This window comes from Petaurus breviceps, unplaced genomic scaffold (genome assembly GCF_028583685.1).
Source record: "Petaurus breviceps papuanus isolate PSGF00001 unplaced genomic scaffold, PetGlider_PUasm1.0 171, whole genome shotgun sequence".
In the NCBI taxonomy this organism is placed as follows: Eukaryota; Metazoa; Chordata; class Mammalia; order Diprotodontia; family Petauridae; genus Petaurus; species Petaurus breviceps.
This window is the reverse complement of record NW_027185754.1, coordinates 9660480-9680837: the sequence shown is the minus strand read 5'-3', so window position 1 is coordinate 9680837 and position 20358 is coordinate 9660480. Positions and strand designations below refer to the sequence as shown.

Sequence of the window (20358 nt, the reverse complement as noted above, 5' to 3'; positions counted from 1 at the left end):
ATAGACACAATTGAACTTAATTTAGGGACAACTACAAATGCCCTTTGCTGGAGTCCCCATTTTCTCCCATGGGCCAGCTCTATCTGCTCTTTGGTTACATCTTCCCCAAGTCATAGAATTTAACTATTCATTGTTAATTTATTTTATTTATAATTATAATTATTTATAATCAGAATAGCAAACTCAAAATAATCAAAACGATGCTTCAAAAAGTAATAATGTTATAACCTGAAGATTTCTTTCCTCCCACTCTTCCTCCTACCAGGCCTGTGAGAAATGGAAGGAAAAGGGATTGAGCAGATTTTTTTTATTGGAAGCTTCCTTAGCAAAACTCTCTGAGGGAAAAAGAGAGGAAAATAGCTGGGGGCTGGAATACTTGATCTTACCAATGGCAAACAAATATCAATTTTACCTCATTTTCTTTTTTTTTTAAAGCAATCAGGGTTAAGTAACTTGCTCAAGGTTACACAGCCAGTTATTTCTGGGTGTGGTGCTGAGTATCTAAGCCGGGATTTGATCCAGGTCATCCTGATACTGGAGCCAGTGCTCTTACTCACTGAGCCACCTGGCCGCCCCTAAGCAATTAGGATTAAGTAACTTGCTCAAGGTTATACAGCCAGGTGTTTCTGGGTGGGTGCTAAGTGTCTGAGCCCGGGATTCTATCTCCAGGTCTTCTCAACACTGGAACCGGTGCTCTTACTCACTGTGCTACCTGGCCGCCCCAATTTTACCTCATTTTCGACCACAACCTCCAACTCTTCTGGCTCTCTCTAGACTGTTCTTGGTTTTGTGAGCTTTCTTGTCAGACAACTGTATGAAAGGCTCCTCAAGGAGATCTCAGTTCAATCTTTGCATCCTCTTCCTGCTCTGGTCATTGTGGATAGTATACCCCATCTTCTACTCTATGCTACAGAGTAGGAAAAGACTGGGGAGACTCCAGTTAAACTTCTCCTTACCCATTTCAGTTTGCAAAAAATATAGGCAGAAGTTTTTCAAAAGGCTAAGGAAAATGAAAACCCAAGAACACTGGGAAATGTATGACAGAACACAGCACCTCTCAGCTTACCCAGAGTGATCTGTTGCCCTGTTCCTCCTCCATTAGGGATATAAATGAGCTGCTGATTTGCATCAGTGAAAGTAATTTCCATACTGGGAGTTTCCTAGCTTTCTAGTTTTCTTACACCTTACACTCCATTCCTGATCTAGTGATCCTGTCCTCCTTGTGTCAAGACACTCTATCTCTCATCTCCCAGCATTTTCACTGTTTGTTCCCCCATACCTAGAAATGCTCCCCCCCTTTGTCTCCTGGCTTTTTTTTTTTTTTTTGCTTTTTGGAGGGGGGAAGGTAGGGCAATTGGGGTTAAGTGACTTGCCCAAGGTCACATGGCTAATTTTGTATTAAGTGTCTGAGGTCAGATATGAACTCAGATCCTCCTGACTCCAGGGCTGGTGCTCTATTCACTGTGCTACCTAGCTATCCCTTCTCCTGGCTTCCTTCAAGTCCCAGTTGAAATCCCACCTTGTATAAGAAGCTTTTCCTGACTCAACACTTAATTCAAGTGCCTTCCACCTAACAGGTTGAATTGGATTATCCCAGTTTATAATATCTATATCTTATTTGTAAATAGTGATTTTCATATTCCCTCTCCTATTAGATGAGCTCCTAGGGAATGAGGACTGTCACTTTTCTTTGTATCTCCAATGCTTATGACAGTGCTAGAATATGGTAGGTATTTAATAAATGTTTATTTACTGAATGATGAAATTTTGAATAATGAAAGTCTTTAATCAACCTTTTAAATAATGAGGTTGTATCGGGATTCACTTCAGGTAGCAGTAATATTAGTAGTAGACAGAGAGAATTTGAGGTGTGTATTTATAGGAATTTCATTGAGGAGCAGGGGTATAATGGTAATGTAATCTGAAGATCTTCCCTGCCCCTTGATAGACTTAAGTGAATCTGAGAACATTCCCTGATTTGAAAATATACTCTGCCCCCTAATAGGCTGAATGTGGTCACATAGAGCCTGTGGTAGGAGGCTTGTTTTTCAGGAATGTCCACACCTTGTTACTTTGTGATTGGGCAGTGGGTCAAGAGGGTTGTCACATTCTCTGACCCAGGAGAAGGCTATACATACCCTGATATGAGGTTTTGCTTTGGGGCTCACTTTGGGAAGAGTTGTATGATTTGGTCAGATAAGACTCCGGGCAGCTGTTGAGACCCCTGGCTTTGAAAATCAAGATGTTGATGCTTCCCTCTTGGGTAACTAACTAGGTATGGATGTAATGGTCAGACAGTTGGAAGCCCTGTCTGCTGGTCTGTTTCTCTGTATTTTTTTTCTGCTTGTAACTTCTGTTTATATTCTCTGAAGTTCAGGATGCTGACTTTTCCCCCTGAACTAAGTAAATGATATATATTTGATTGAAGTAAGATTGTTAACCCATTTTTAGTTGCTTTCCTTTAGAAAAGCAGATCTAAGAACCTGTGCTAGCAGCCATCCTGGGTATGCTAGGGTGCTTGCTGCTACAGGGGGCAAAGAATATTCAAAGCCCTAGAGCAGGGGTGGGGAACCTGCAGCCTCAAGGCCATATGTGACCTTCTAGGTCCTTGAGTGTGGCCTTTTGACTGAGTCCAAGTTTTACAGAACAAATCCTTTTATTAAGGGGAATTTGTCCTGTGAAGTTTGGATTCAGTCAAAAGGCCACACTTGAGGACCTAGAGGGCCACATGTAGCCTCAAGATTGAAGGTTCCCCACCCCTGCCCTAGAGCCTAAATCTCTGAGCCAAGATTTCCTATACTTTCTACTAGTATGAGTAGAATTCAGCTGCTTATACTGTATAGAAGTTCTTTGAAGTTAGGAACGATTTCTTTTTTTTTTTTTTTGTCATATTCCTAGCATAGTGCCAGTTGCTGTTTAATAGATATTTATTTAATTAAATTTCTAAATTGATAGAGTTGAATATCATCCAATATTCTTGGAAGTTTTCACTAAAAAAAATCCGAACACACTTTATAATTCTGCCTCAAGAAATGGGTTACTAAATATTTTATAACTACCTTGCTTTTTAGTCTTAGAACACCTGCCCTCTGAACAAAATCTAAAAAAACTGTATCATTCAAATAAATGATTTTTTCTTAAGCACAATTACAATATTAATAGTTTGTGTTACTATTAATTGTTTCCTTTCTTAACATTTATAGTATAAAGGACTTTTTGTTATAAAAGAAGATGGACCCTAAATAATGTCTTTTATTGAGATTGTTCCAAACTTACTCTCATAGCTTTCATTTGCTTCCTTATTGCCCTTCTTTAAGTGCTCTGACTTGTGGTAATCCCATACACAAAAAGAAAATTTCATGTCTTAAACCTTAATATCCATATGTCTCAAATGGATAACTTACATTGCTTTTATCTGATTTCATTAACTAGACTTTTGTTTCTGGGCCAGAATACAGGTTTGAAAATAAAATTGATGTTAATAAACCATCCTGTGAGGATTTAGACACAGCTAGGTGAGCTTAGTTCATGCATATGTTTTGTTTAACTTCAACCAAGACATGGTACTCACATAAATAATACAATTAAAGAGCTGGGATACAGTTGCTTGCAGAGGTTCAGTATCTTGAGACCAATTCTTATTATCTTGGTAGTGTAGTAACAGCCTCATGGCACACATCCTTTCCCTTCTAATTCTACACACCCCATTAAGCCTTGTCTTAGCCTGAAGGTGCCTAGGTGACAAAGTGGGGCAAGGATGAGATGATATGAACGGGTGTCACAATAGGTGATGTGGGAATTGTAGCTGCTGTGCCCACCAACTGTGATGGGATGTTGATGAAATAAGCATTCTTTGTTGGCTTCTCTATTCAGAAAGCCTGGGAAGATATTAACTATTGGTTTTCTGAAGAGATTTAAGGAAATGGTTTATTTTAGATGAGGGATGTTCTTGCTGTATTATGGAGTGGGAATATTACATATACTGTACTATGAGAAAAGGTTTCAATCCTCTACTTGATTCTTTGTGTAATTAAAAAAGCCTAATTATTTGCATTGTTTTTAGAAAGCACTATTATATATAAGAGCTCATTTGATTCTCACAATAACCCTGTTAAGTAGGTACAGCAAGAATTATTTCTATGTTTGAGAGGAGGAAACAGAGACTCAAAGAGGTAAAATGTCCAAGGTCACAGAGCTAGTAAATGATGGAGGTGGGGGATTCAAATGTATACTAAGTTTGATTTATGACATAAGTTGAAAGTATGACAACTTTTACTTTAGTGCTACAATGTGATATGATAGCTAAAAGAGCTAATGTAATCTTAGGCTACATTTATGAAAGCACAGCATCCACAACAAGGATGCTGATACTCTGCCTCTGTCAGACTACATCTGGCATATTATGTTCAGATCTGGGGTACCACATTTTAGGAAGGCTGTTGACAAAGTAAAATATATCCAGGAGGGCAGCCAAGATGACAAGTGGACTAGACACCATAATACACAAGGAACAGTTGAAGAAACTAGTGATGTTTAGTCTGGAGAAGGGAAAACTTGGTAGGTGGTGATAGTGGGGGAATATAATTACTATTTTCAAAAATTTGGATGTCTGTTCAATGGAATAAAGATTAAATTTTTCCTGCTTGATTCCAAAGGACAGAACTAGGAGTGAGGGTTGGATATCAAAACTAGAACTCATTATTTCTTCCATCTCCAACCCCACCTTCCATACTTTCCTATTTCTTTTAAGGGTGTCTTTGACATTTTAGTTACTCATTTGCAATGTCAAAGTCATCTATGATTCTTCCTTCTTCCTCAGACCCCATACCCAATAAGTTATAAAATCTTGTTGTTTTCCTCTACAATATCTCTCATATGCATCTCTACCACCCTAATTCAGACCTTCATTACTATTCAGTTGGACTATTATAATATGCTCTTAAATGGTCTCCTTGCTCCCAGTCTCTCCCCTCTATGAGGGGATGTAACTGTCAAATTAATAGTCCTAAAACTCAGGTCTGATCATGTCATTCTCCTGCTTAAAAAATCTTCAGTAGTTGGGGGCGGCTAGGTGGTGCAGAATGGAGCATCAGCCCTGGAGTCAGGAGGACCTGGGTTCAGATCTGGCCTCAGACACTTAACACAAAAACTAGCCATGTGACCTTGGGCAAGTCACTTAACCCCAATTGCCCTCCAAAAAGCAAGAAAAAAAATCTTTAGTAGCTCCTGTTGTCAAATGATAAAATATAAATACCTTAGCTTGATATTTAATGTCCTTCACAGTTTGAATTCCATTTCCTTTCCTAGATTTATTTGATACTACTCTCTTTTACACACTTTATGTTCCAGCCCGTGACCCTACCAGCTGTTGTTCAAACTTGACAGTCCATATTTTGCCCCATCCTCCTCAAATTTTAAAATGCTCCCTCTGTACTTCTTCCTCTTAGCGTTCTTACCTTCTGTAAAGGCTCAGTGCAGAGGCCACTGACTACATGAACCCTTTCTCAATCCCCTTAGTTGTTGATGCTTTTGTCCTTCTCAAATTCCAATGGCATTTTCCTAGTTCTCATCCTTCCTGACCTTCCTGTAGCTTTTGAGGCTCTTAACTATCCCTTCAGCTGAACATTTCCTTTCCCCTTGGCTTCTATCACACTGCTCCTCCTTGGTTCTCTTTTTCTCCATCTGACCTTCTGGTTCTTTTTTTCTTTTCTTTTGGAGCCTCCTCCTCTTCCTATCTGTTATGTGTAGGTGTCCCCTAAGCCTCTGTCCTGGACTCTCTTTTATTATCTCTCTACACTCTCTTCAGTGGTGATCTCATTCACTCCCATGGGTTTGATTATCATCTCTATGAAGATGATCCCCAAATTCAACCATAATCTGCATTCTGAACTCTAGTTGCATATTACCAACCACCTACTCAATCACCCACATGTCTCCACAGCATCTCAGTCCAAAATTGAGCTCATTATATTCCCCCCTTTCCCAAGACTATCCTTCTTCTAAGCTCATCCATTTCTGTTGATGACTACACTATCTTTTTAGTTACCCATGTTTGTAATCTTAGTCATCTTTGACTTCTACTTCTACCTTGACATCCATATATAAATCTATTAGCAAATCTTATTCATCCTTCTTTCACAACATGTCTCATGTCCATTCTTCCTTTCACTTCACACAGCCTCAACTTTTTATTCAGGCCTAATCACCTCCTAACTAGGCTATTGGATAGCCTCCTAATTGTTCTATCTATCCCCAGTCTCTTCTTTCTTCAGTCCATGCTGTACACAGTTGCCAAAATGAAATTTCTGGAAAAAAAAACAACCCAAAAAACAAACAAACCCAAATCTAACCATGTCACCACTTCTGCTCAAAAACTTCAGTGGATCCCTTGTTGCTTCTAGGATAAAATACAAAATTATTAGCCTAATTAAAAACAACAACAACACCTTTTTACAGTCTGGCTCCTACATACTTTCCCAGTATTATTTCGTATTATTTCTTTTCATGTGTTTTCTGTTCCAGTCAAATTGGCCTACAAATTTTTCCAAGTTCACTCACTTGCCTTTATCAATTTGCACAAGTAGGTCCCTCCATGTCTGGAATGTACTTTCTCCTCATCTTCACCTCTTAGAATCCCTTGTTTCCTTAATAACTCAGCTTAAGTATAATGGAGTCTTCTCTAATGCCTCCATTTCTTAGTGCCCTCTTCCAGAAAATTTACTTATATTTGTTTCATTTGTAAACCTTTATCTATCTATCTATCTATCTATCTATCTATCTATCTATCTATCTATCTATCATCTGTATTTTAGACACATGCGTGCATTATTTACCTCAATAGAATGTAACTTCCTTGAAGGCAGTGATTATTGCATTGTTTTCTTTTATATGATCACAGCCAGTACACTGCCTGGTGCATAGTAGGTGCTTAAGAATGCTTGTTAATTGATTGAGACCTTTTATTATCCCCTCCCCCCAGCTATTACCACTTCATTTCTCTTGAATTCATTTTGTATTACTTTGTATATATTTACTTGTGTACATGTTATATCTTCTTCACTGAATTATTGGAAATGTTGTGGAGGGGATTGGACTTAATACTTACATATAGATTGTACCCATACCCTATCAGAGAACCCATTTTAAGGCATATTCTATAAGGACATCAAAGATAGAAATAAATGCCACCAACTATTGCCTCTCTTTCTATTGGCAAAAAATGAAACTAATGTAGATGCCTATCAAATGTGGGAATGGCCAAATAAATTATGTCATATGAACATATGCCACATAATAGAATGGAATATTACAACATTGTAAGTATCAGTGACTATGAAGAATAGAGAGAAGTGAATAGAACACTGGCCCTGGAGTCAGAAGGACCTGCGTTCAAATCCGGTCTCAGACTCGACTCTCATTAGCTGTGTGACCCTGGGCAAATCATTTAACCTTGATTGCCTAAAAAAAAAAAAGACTAGAGAGAAGCTGACTTATGTGAACTTATATGCAAAGTGAAATAAAAAGAACGAGGAAAGCATATATATGTAAATTACAACAACGTAAATGAAATTCAAGAACATCAATAAAAAAAATTGAAGCAGAATGCTGCAAAATTATAGTGACTAGAAAGAGCTATGGTAATGTACCAATCTTTATTCCTTGCATAAGTGGGGGACTATGGATATGAAATACTGCATATGATGTCAGAGTTAGTTGACACTAGTTAATTTTGAATTTTTTCACTTTTTTTACTCCTTGTTATAAGGATATCTCTCTGGGAGAGGGAGATAGGAGGACTATATAGAGAAATGAAGGTATTGTAAAAAACAAGTGTCAATAATTTGTTAAAAGTATAGCTTATGGGGCGCTGTTTAAAGATGGAGGCGGAGGAGCCTCAGCAGCAGAAGCCGGAGCCGCTGGGAAGCGACTCGGAAGGAATGAACTGTTTGGCCTACGATGAAGCCATCATGGCCCAGCAGGGCCGGATTCAGCAGGACATCGCTCTCTGAGCGTCTGGAACTCTCTGTTCTTAACAAGGAGTACACGGAAGACGGCAACATCTATCAACAGAAGATCAAGGACCTACACAAAAAATATTCCTACATCTGAAAGACCAGGCCCGACGGCAACTGCTTCTACTGAGCCTTTGGGTTCTCCCACTTGGAGGCCCTTCTGGAAGACAGCGAGGAGCTGCTGAGGTTCAAAGCCATCTCTGCCAAGAGCAAAGAGGACCTGGTGTCTCAGGGCTTCACGGACTTCACAATTGAGGATTTCCACAACACATTCATGGACCTGATCGAGCAGGTGGAGAAGCAGACCTCAGTGGCCGAGCTGCTGGCCTCCTTCAACGACCAGAGCACTTCTGACTACCTGGTGGTCTACCTGCGGCTGCTCACCTCGGGCTACCTGCAGCATGAGAGCAAGTTCTTTGAGCACTTCATCGAGGGGGGCCGCACTGTCAAGGAGTTTTGTCAGCAGGAGGTGGAACCCATGTGCAAGGAGAGTGACCACATCCACATCATTGCACTGGCACAGGCCCTCAACGTCTCCATCCAGGTGGAGTACACGGACCGCGGTGAGGGCGACACCACCAACCCCCACGTCTTCCCGGAGGGCTCCGAGCCCAAGGTGTATCTACTGTACAGACCCGGACACTACGACATCCTTTACAAATAGGTGGGACAGCGCCCGGGCCCTGCCCGCTGCCACCCACCAGTGCTGGGGCCAGTCCTGCCCCCCCCTCCCCCCCTTCTAATAGGCGTTGGACATGTACAGAGGTTTTTTGTGGTTGTAAATGGTCATATTTCCCTCCCCCTTTTCCCTCCCTGTCATCCACGACCTTGCGTGTTTTATTAAAGGGGATGTTGCTGGCGAGAAAAAAAAAGTATGGCTTATGTCAGATTGTCTTTGAGATACTTTTTTTTTTCTTTTTGGAGGGCAGTTGGGGTTAAGTGACTTGCCCAAGGTCACATGACTAGTTTGTGTGTGTGTGTGTGTGTGTGTGTGTGTGTGTGTGTGTGTGTGTGTTAAGCATCTGAGGTTGGATTTGAATTCAGGTCCTCCTGACTCCAGGGCCATTCTATTCACTGTGCCACCTAGCCATCCTTTTGAGATACTTTTTGATGCTGAGATTTTATAAATTTGAAATGATAAAATAACCCTGTATGTTTTCCGAGCGTTCCATTATTTAGTGATCTCTCTTATTTTATATTGTACTATAGTCTGCTTTCCCTTATTCAAAGAATTTGCCTTGGTGAAGCTCCAGGGCATGTTTTGAGAGAAACCAAACTTTAAGTAGACTGTAGAAATGTTTATATTTCATTTAAGATTTTGAATGGTTATGAATGGAGAGAGAATCCTAGTGATATTTTTAATTAAAAGCAACTTCAGTAACCAATGAGTTAATATGTGTGTATACATACATACATACATACACACATATTTTACACATCTTCCCCACTACTTTAAAACATATCCTTTAATCCAGTGTCTTTATGTTAATTTTCCTTTGTTTAATAACAGAAAACTTTCTTCCCATTATTTTAACTAAAAGCCTCTCTTTTGACACAAATGAAAAAGGCATTTACACATCTCATATGTTAGTTTTCTCTGCATTTCTCAAAGCAAAAGCAGTTCAATTAAATATCAGCTGAGGGCTCTTTTGAGGTAAAGACCTTTGGAAATTGCTCTAACCCTTTAACATTTAGAAAGGCATATTTATAGAAGCAGAATGTCTTTGCAGAATGTGCTTGCTTTTCATGAAGGGAAAAATTGCTTTCTCTTCCATGCTTCCCCACCCTAACACCCTCCCAAGAATGAATGGATTCCATCTCAAGTTTGGCCATTAGACATAATAGAGAGATAGTCCTGATAAAGTTTCTGAGAGGTTGGCATAGATGAATATTTCATATAGTTAACTGCAAATGAGTGAGGGTCCAGGGCTCTGACTGGAATAATTCCAAGGCAACAAAACATCCAGGCCTTACTAACTAGTGCTGGGGGGTGGTGGTGGTGGTGGTGGTGGTAGAGTGCAAAGGTTCATGGATATTCAAGGCTTAGAAGAAAAGCTTGTCCCTGGGTTCTGAATAGGAGTGTGGTGAGAAAAAGATATGAAACCAGAGATGTCATATGTAGTTGAGAGAAGGCTCAATTTTAAGTCAGAGACCTGGGTTCAATTCCTGGCTCTGTCACTTATTGTCCTTAATATCTTGGGAAAGGTAATTCCCTCCTCTGGGACTAATTTTCCCATCTATAAAATGAGAGAGTTGTATGATCATCTCTAAGTTCCCTTCAAGCTCTAAATTCTATGGTATATTGGGTAATTTTAATGTTACCTGAGAATATAAACCAGGGAAAAACTATTACAAAGTCCCACAATAAGTAATGTATAGAATTCATTTGAAAGTAAAATGTAAATGATCCAGGAATAATCTCACCTCTTCAGGAATAGAATAAGAATGTACTTGTGAATATTGAGTAGATATTCAAGAACTATTTATATAACAGTTCTTCTATTGTAAATAAGAAGAGTTAATAATATTGTCTAAATCTAATTAACTGCTACTGAACCAACTCCCTGTTTTGTACCCAGGCTTGTGGTTTAGACCAGATTCAGTTCTGGGGAAGCCTGGCTTCTACTGAGAGGAGTTAGGTTCCTTTTTCTCACACTCTTTTCTCTCATTAAATCCCCAGCTCAGTGCCCCAGGGACAAATTTACTCATAGCTTAGCTCATGTCTAGAGTTCCACTCCTTCTTCCCCAAAAGGGAAGTCAAAATATATTCAGTGTACAATATGAATCAGTGATAGGACAGGAAATTTTTTCCTGTTCATGGAAGAAATGCTCAACATAAATGACTCCCAGCATGCATTAACAGAATGACTTAAACAGGTTTCAGTAACTTAATTGCTGTTGTCATCTTTTGGGAGGCTGACATTTAAACCTCATCAAAACATAAAGCAGTTTGCCACATTGCCAATTAGGCATTTTACATTTCACTTCAGCTCTGCACTGTCCATGGTCTGGCTTGGGATAAGTTCTCTGGTTGGTGGTCCTCCTTTCCCAAAGTACTGGATCCCTTTCTTGCTGTCATTCAGCTTTAATCTAATGAGACATTCAGACATTTTGAATTCACAAAGTGGACTCCAAGTCCACAAGTCTATATTTGTCCATCTCAGGATAGATACTTATTCACTTAAGGTCAGGGAATAACAAGAGAAAAAGAGGCAACCCAAATTAAGACTCAGATTTACCTAGCAGAACATGTGCTCTATCTATCTATCTGTTCATTCATTCATCTGTCTTTCTATCTCTACCAATTCATTTAGTCATTCATTCATTCATTGATTTATTCATCTATCTATTCATTTGTTTGCTTATTCATTAATTTATCTACCTAGATATTTATTGATCTATTTAGTAATTTCTTTACTTAGGTATTTATTCATCTATTTATATCTATCTATTTATTTTTGAGACTGGATCTCCCTATTTTGCCCAGACTGGAAGTGCAGTAGTTACCCACCAGCTCAGTCTCAAAGCTGTTTGGTATGGAAGCTTGAATCTGTTCTCTTTTCCCCACCTGACTCAGGTTGTCTCTACTTAAGTTGTCTAGTGATCCTCTGCTTCTGAGGGTTCATTATTTTACTTCTCAGTATTTCATTTGTCTTTAGCCCTACTGTAACTCAGAACTTCTGAACTCAAGGGATCCACCAGTTCAAGTCTCCCCCAGTGGAGGGATGACAGGCATGTACAACGATATCCATTAGGACATTTTCTTTGGATATCATTATGCTCATAACCACCATGATCCTAGAGTGTAGAAAAATCAGACTTTTCCCACTCCTAACAGGAAATCTTAAAGTTTTATGATGATACTTTGAGAATCAGAGGAAAAAGACTGAGCCAGAAATTATATCTTCTTTTAACTGATATAGCATCCTACCCTATTGCTACTGTCAAGGGGTCAAGAATGACTAAAAGACCACTCAGGGTTTGCCAGCAAAACCCTTTTATGGCAGGAGCCAATGACATTACCAAAATCAAACCAACTCAAAGTTCTGATTTGGTAGAACAGAAACAAGGAATGACAACTCTGAGTGCACTCCATGGGCCAGACATGAAAGCTAATTCAACCTCACTACAATTGCTTATTTCTAAAGCCCTCTTAGGGCCTTCAATGATATAGGAAGCTATTTCTGGAGACTGAGGGCTTCAAAAGCCATTAGTCTATTTTTTTTTTTTTTAGATTTTTCCCTTATATGTTTTCTAGTTTTAAAGATAATACTTCTTATTTTTAAAAATTCTTGGAAATGGAAAGGAGGTTTGGATTCTTTCTGAATTTCCTGTCAGTGCCCTCCTATTTTTGAGCATAATCCTTGGGAATGGCAAATTTTGTGTTGGGGGGATGTGATAGTCCAGAGCAGGAGATTATTTGAGCAGCAAGTCTGCATGCCTGTGGTCCAGAGAGTTGTAGTTTTCAGAGGGCAGAGGAAATGCTATTTGGGAGAACTGGGATTCTTTTTCCACTCTCCAGTTGCCTACTTCTAGGATATTTTCTCTGGTGGTCTGATGCAGAGCAGTCTGATTCATGCTGGGGAAGCCTTTGAGCATTGAAGAAATAGGTCCTTATTGTTTTGGAAATTGCCATAATTGAAGTAAGGGGATTCTCAATCCATCTGATTCAGACAATAAATTGATGACAATGTATTGATTGTTTACTGTATGCTAAATATTATTTGGGAATAGGAAGGAAAAAGAAAATGAGGTCACTGTAAGGATTTTACAATCCTAAGAATGATTAGATTAAGACCAAATTATGTAAACAATAAAACCTACATCGAAGATGATATTAATAAAATATAATATACAAAAATTGATAGGATGTGTTAAAACATTTTGAAAAGATGAATTCATTTCCTTGAAAATATATTAACAAAAGAGAAAAATATATAGGATTGACCTAATTTGCAGTAAAAAAAATCAAAAGTCAGCACACACAAATATTCATAAAGAAGAAATCTCCAAGATCATGGGAGAAATAAACAGAATTGAAAGCAAACAAACAAACAAAAGAAACACCCTTTAAGACAACCCAACAAAAATAGAATGCATCTAAAACACAAAGAAAACAATAACATTGATAATTTATTAGCTTAATTTTATTAGAAATAAGACAAAATTACAAAAAATTAAAAGAGGGAAATAGCAGTGACAACAAAGAAAGAATTAAAATCAATGCTTATAACACAAATTTATGAAATTTACAAATTGTTAAACCCCAAAAATAGATTTTACAAATAAGTCAATAGCAGAAAGAACAATCAAATAGGCCATTAATTTAAGTTATGAAAAAAAATCTCCCAAAAACATATTTTTCAAAAGTGAATTTTTATGAAATTTTCATAGAACAAACAATCCCAGTTTCATATAAACTAATTTTTTAAGAACAGCAAAAGACATTATTTTACCTGGTGCTTTCTTTGTGACAAATATAGTTTTGAACCTCAAATTAGTGAAACCAAGGCAGAAGAAAACTATAAACCAACATCATTAATGAATATCAGTTCAGAAAATTAAACAAAATACAATATATAAAGATGAATATAATCAAGTAGAAAAATACAGGTATAGTTTAATGTTGGAAAAACAATTAGCAAAATATTAACAATGAAAACAAATGATTATACATAAATTAATGCAGAAAAGAGATATGAACAAATACCCATAACTGAGGCACTACATGGAGCACACATAGGCTGAGTTAAGCTCCTTCTCCCCACTTATGGAAAGTCATGCTTAGTGCTAAAGGTATGGTGCAACAAATCCTTGTTTCTTGTACTTGCAGCAAAGGATGTGGGCTTTATGTAATAGAACTGAGTCAGGAAAAGCAACTTACTCAATAGATTTTAGAGGGGAAAAATCCTCTGCTCCTGCTCTCTTCTCTCTTCCTTTTTGTCAAGTATGTGGAGGACTCTGTCAGCCACTCTGTTGGAGTTCCTGTTTGTGGGATGGCAACTGTGGTGACTCCTCACACTTGGTGATGTGCCAATCTGCAATATATGTGAATTGGACCTGGGTCTCAAGGTCCTTTTGTGTTGTGTTTCTTTTCCTTAGCATAGGTGACTGAATAGTAATCTTAGGATGGATGTTTCTAACCTTGGTGATAACCTTATGAATGTGAGAATTTGGGTACTCCTTAGTCCCTCAGTTGATGCTAGCAACACTAGGGAGGTGCTCTCTGGAGCTGCAATGATGGTCTTAGAGGAGAAGATGGCCATCACTAGGATAGTTTGGATAACTATGACTTGGCTAGCTAAAAGACATGGACCTTGAAGGAGCTATTCAGACAGTGCAGAGATGAGGTTAAGGTAAAGTGATGGCTCAGTAGTCCCACTGATTGTTTTATGCTTTAAGCCTTAGCCTCTGGGGAGAGTATAATAAGAGGTGTGGGTTATTGTTTCATATTAAGTCTTTGCCAATTGTGCTTATGAGTCTTTCAAGCATTTCTTTTGAGGGGCAGAAATAGTTAATCTATACCTGATCTACATTGTAAGTTGAATACCTTTCTAATCTCCTTTGGAGAAACTCTAGACACAAGCCAAACCTAAGTTTTATGTAATTCCTTGTAGTGCTCTATGAGGGTAGCGAGGCATAAAGATCTGGATAAAACAAGAAATAATGATTTTTTTTCCCTTCAGAGGCCAGTGTCCCCTAGGATTGAACCTGATCCATGTGAACACAGAGCCAGGGCCACTTACTGGAAAAGGGCATTCCCAGCCTCACTACACCAGTGTTGATCTATTGTTATACCAGACAGAGTAAAAATCATAGGAACAGATTTTTAAAAAAAATTAATGCAATAGTAAACATCTATTTGAACCTAAGAGCCAACATTATATGTAATGGAGAAGGCTTAAAACTGTGAATAAGGGGACATTGCTCATTCTCACTATTATTTGACCTAATCCTAGAAATGTTAAACTATAGAAATTAGGCTAGAAAAATGAGATTAAAGAAATAACCCACAGTAAATAGGTTATAATGTCTCTAGCTTCAGAAGTTTTAGCCAGATTTGATGGTTTATTTAGAAAAGCCAAGAGAATGAATAATGGGTATATTATATTATATATAATATATATTATATATAATATATAAAGGTCTGACTCCTTTGGGAGGAGGTTGTGGTAGTAGTATACCTGAAAGGGAGAGAACTTGAGGTGAATGAGAAAGAAAGGGAAATTAATGTGCATGATTTGTAGGATTAGGACTTATAAAGAAGCCTGGAGATTGAATTTTGGGAGGAAAAGTTGGGAATAAATTAAGGAAATATGAAGGGGTACAACCTCCAGGTGCATATTCTACTTTAGGTTTTAGTAAGAGAAAGCTGAAGGAGAAATAACAGGATTATGAATGATTAAAGAGGATTAAGCTATGTTGGCAGGTGGAGCCAAGATGGTGGAGTTTACAGGCTAGGACCCAATTGAACTCTCCCAACATTCCCCTCCAAACAACTTTAAAATAGTATCTCAAATCAAATTTTGGAGTGACAAGGTCAACAAAGGGTCAGAGAGAGATATTTTTCCAACCTAAGAGGCAATTTAGGAGCTCCTAAGGGGAGGTCTATAACACATTTGTGGGCACAGGCCCTGAGCTCAGCAAGAACACCAGCAGTGGGCCTTGGAAGCTGCTGTAACAGCAAAACAGGAACTTCAGAAGCTCTCAGCCGAGAGGTGGAGAGGAGGTCAGAAAATGGGTCAGAAAGAGATTACAGAGGACCTTTGCTGACAATGGATGTAGCTAGCACCGATTGGCAACTCTCTTGCCCATAAATACTTCTGGGTCACAGTTCCAGGGTGGAAAGGCAAGCTTGTGATCAGTCACAAGGAGTCAAAGGTCTGGTCACAGTTTTAGGACCAAGAAGAACACTAGCACTTGTGGCTGCAGGGGAGCAGGGCCCTTCTTTGGTAAATACCAAGGGGCAGTCCAGGAGAGCAGTAGCCACAGCTGTCCCAGGATAACACCAACTTGGAAGTCCCCAAAACTTGCCGACACTCAGAACAGCAGCAAGAAAAAGCCTGAAGTTTAGTACATCCCCAGGTGATCAGAGCCCAGTTACAACATAAAGTTCAAAGCAAGGAAATAGTCTGGGAAAATGAGCCAAAAAACCCCAATTTGACCTTAAAAAGTTACTACAGTGTCAGGGAAAACTAGGACATAAACTCAAAAGACAACAATAGGAAAACAGCTGTCATCAGAGTTTTAATTAAAAATGCTAATTGAACCCAAGGCCAGCAAGAATTCCTGGAAGAGTTAAAGAAAGAGATATGAGTGGTAGAGGTAAAAATTGGAAAAAGAAATGAGAGTGATGCAAAAAAATTTATGAAAAGAGAATTAACAACTTGGCAAAAGAGGTACAAAAGCTTACTGGAGAAAAGCAGCATTAGCCCATCAATTGGGGAATGTCTGAAGAATTTGTGGTATATGATTATAATGGAATGTTACTGTGACATAAGAAATGATAAGCAGACTGATTTCATAAAAACCTGAAAAGACTAATACGAACTGTTGCAAAGTGAAGTGAACAGAACCAGGAAAACACTGTACACAGTGACGGCAACACCATACAATGATCAACTGTGAATGACTAAGGTATTCTCAGCAATACCATGATCCAGGACAATTCCAAAGGAATCATAATGAAAAATGCAATCCACCTTTAGAAAAAGAACTGATAGAGTCTGAATGAAGATCAAAGCATACTATTTTTCCACTTTCTCTGTGTGTGTGTGTTGTGTGTGTATGTGTGCAAGAAGGAGAGAGAACATTTGAAAATAATTTTTTTAAATGAATGTTAAAAATCGTCTTTACATATAACTGGGGAAAATAAAATATTATTTAAAAAAATAAAGAACACAAGTGACCAAATGGAAAAAGAAGTACAAAAGCTCAATGGAGAAAATAATTCCTTTAAAATTAGAATTGCGCAAATAGAAACTAATAACTCCATTTCCTTCAAGAAATAATAAAACAAAGTCAAAAGAAATGAAACAAGTAGGAAATGTCTCATTAGAAAAACAACTGACCTTGGAAAATAAACTGAGGAAAGATAATTTAAGAATTATTGGACCAGCAGAAAACCATGATTAAAAAAAGAGATTAGACATCACATTTCAAAAATTATGAAAGAAATCTTCCCTGATATCTTAAATCCAGGGGGTAAAATAGAAATTGAAAGACTCCACTATTCACCCCCTGAAGGAGATCACCAAATAAAAATGCCCAGGAATGTTATAGCCAAATTCTAGAGCTCTCTGGTAAAGGAGAAAATATTGCAAGCAGCTAGAAAGAAATAATTCAAATATCAAGGAGCCAGAGTGATAATTGCACAAGATTTAGCAGCTTCTATGTTAAAGGAATAGAGGGTTTGGAATATGATATTCTGGAAGACAAAGGAGCTAGGATTACAACCAAGAATAACCCACCTAGCAAAACTGAGTATAATCCTTCAAGGGAAAAAGAGATTTATTTATTTAATCAAATAGAGGACAAGTATTCCTAATGATAAGACCAGAACTGAACAGAAAATTTGACTTTCAAATACAAGACTCAAGAGAAGCATAAAACAGTAAAGAGAAATCATAAGGGATTCAATAAGGTTAAATTGCTTGCATTCCTTAGGGAGAGAGGGAGAAAATATAGAGCTTAAAATTTAAAAAGAGGGGCAGAGCCAAGATGGTGGAGTAGAAACAGGACTTATGTGCGGCTCCAGCTTTCACCTCCTCCAATACATGTAAAAGATGACTCTAAACAAACTTTAGAGCTACAGAACCCACAAAGGGACAGAAACAAATCTCCCGCTGAAGAAAGCCCAGCAGGAAGGGTCCATTGCAGCGTGCCGGGAGCCTAGGACAGTCCCACCTTAGCCGAGGTTTTGGCCCCAGGGCAGCCCCTACCAGGGGTGGCTGGAGCAGACTTCACAAAAGTAAATCACCAGCAGCTGTAGCGGTTTCCAGACTTCTCAACCCACAAATACCAAAAACAAAATAAAAGGTCAGTGTAGAACTTTGTTGGAACAGGGGGAGCACAGTCCAGCTGCTACCCCGGAGTAGGAGAAGCAGCAGAGGCGGATGGCTGTAGCCACTGCTGTGTCGCTGCTTCCAGAGCTCCTGGCCTGCAGATTGTAGGGGGACCAAGTGACTATTCAGAGGGTAATCACTCTTGCTTTTACCTGCTTGGATCCGAATTGCCATCTTAGGTGGTGGTCCCAGGGTATGTGACTAGTGAGCCAAAGTGTGTGGGGGTTATAGAGAGGGCACCCATCTAATAGCTCCGGCAGAAGCAAAAACCCCAGCAATTTGGGACATAGGTTTCTCCATTCTGGAAGCAGAGTTCTTCCGCGGCAAAGAGCTAAAAAATCAAGTAATTGGCTGCCAATATGAGCAAGCAATGGAAGCACAGATGATAGAATCCTTTTTTGGGGACAAAAAGGATCAAGGCATGGAGTGGGAGGAAGACAGCAAAGTCAGAACTCCTGCATCAAAAGCCTCCAAGAAAAATATGAATTAGTTACAGGCCATGGAGGAGCTCAAGAAGGATTTTGAAAATCAAGTAAGAGAAGTGGAGGAAATATTGGGAAGAGAAATAAAAATGATGCAAGAGAATCATGAGTCAACAGCCTGCTAAAGGAGACCCAAAAATACACTGAAGAAAATAACACCTTAAAAAATAGACTAAGGGGTGGCTAGGTGGCGCAGTGAATAAAGTGCTGGACCCACAGTCAGGAGGACCTAAGTTTGGTTCCAGCCTCAGACACTTAACACACACAACAAAAACTAGCCGTGTAACTGTGGGCAAGTTACTTAACCCCAATTGCCCTCCAAAAGGGCAAAAACAAAAAAAATAGACTGGTCAAATGGCAAAAGAGGCCCAAAAAACCAATGAGGAGAAGAATACTTTAAAAAGCTAAATTTTCCAGATGGAAAAGGAATTTCAAAAGCTCACTGAAGAGAATAACTCCTTCAAAATTAGATTGGAGCAATTGGAAGCTAATCAATTTATGAGAAATCAAGATACTATAAAACAGATCCAAACAAATGAAAAAAAAATTAGAAGGCAACGTGAAATATCTTATTGGAAAAACCACTGACCTGGAAAATAGATACAGGAGAGATAATTTAAAAAATTATTGGACTACCTGAAAGCCATGATAAAAAAAAGTCTAGATACCATCTTTCAAGAAATTATCAAGCAATATTGCCCTGATATTCTAGAACCAGAGGGCAAAATAGAAATTGAAAGAATTCACTGATCACCTCTTACAAAAGATCCCAATAAGAGAATTCCTAGGAATATTTTTTTTGGGGGGTTAACAAGCTTACTTTAATCAGTCAAATATTTATCATTTACCTAGTTCAGGGGAAAAAGGTCAGCACCCTGAACTTCAAAGTATACAGGCAGAATTATCAAGACACAAACAGATCAAGTAGACAGCTTTCCAAACTGTCCAACCATTACATCCATACCAAATCAACATCTGGGTTTCAACATCTGGGTTTTTCAAAGCTGGGGAGCTCTGGACAATGGCTTCCCATAATCCAGATCAAATCACAGAACACTTCTCAAAGTGAGCCCCCATTCCTAGGAATATTATAGCCAAATTCAAGAATTCCCAGGTCAAGGAGAAAATACTGCAAGCAGTCAGGATAAAATAATTTGAGTATTGTGGAAACACAATCAGGATAATACAAGACCCAGCAGCTTCTACCTTAAAGGATGGAAGGGCTGGGAATATGATATTCTGGAGGTGAAAGGAGCTAGGACTAAAACCAAGAATCACCTACCCAGCAAAACTGAGTATAATGATACAGGGAAAAATATGGTCATTCAATGAAATAGAGGACTTTCAAGCATTCTTGATGAAAAAAACCAGAGCTGAACAGAAAATTTGACTTTCAAATACAAGAAGCATGAGATGGTAAACAGGAAAAAGAAATCATAAGGAACTTATTAAAGTTGAACTATTAACTTTCCTACATGGAAAAATGATAATTGTAACTCATAAGACTTTTCTCAGTATGAGGATAGCTGAAGGGAATATATGTGTGTGTGTGTGTGTGTATGTATACATACATATATGTGTGTATAGGCAGATATATGTATATATAAATATATGTGAGTGTGGGCATTTGTATGTTCATGTATACATAGACAGAGGGCACAGGATGAGTTGAATGTGATATCTAAAAAATAAAATTAAGAGGTGAGAGAGGAATTTATTGGGAGAAGGAGAAAGGGAGAAATAGATTAGGGTAAATTATCTCATATAAAAGAGGCAAGAGAAAACTGTTACAATGGAGGG

General features: G+C 38.4%; 1 pseudogene; it reads left to right on the top strand.

Moving 5' to 3' along the window:
• The first annotated feature begins 7844 nt into the window (after positions 1–7844).
• LOC138157267 (ubiquitin thioesterase OTUB1-like) lies at positions 7845–8690 on the top strand (annotated as a pseudogene).
• The last annotated feature ends 11668 nt before the right edge of the window (positions 8691–20358 follow it).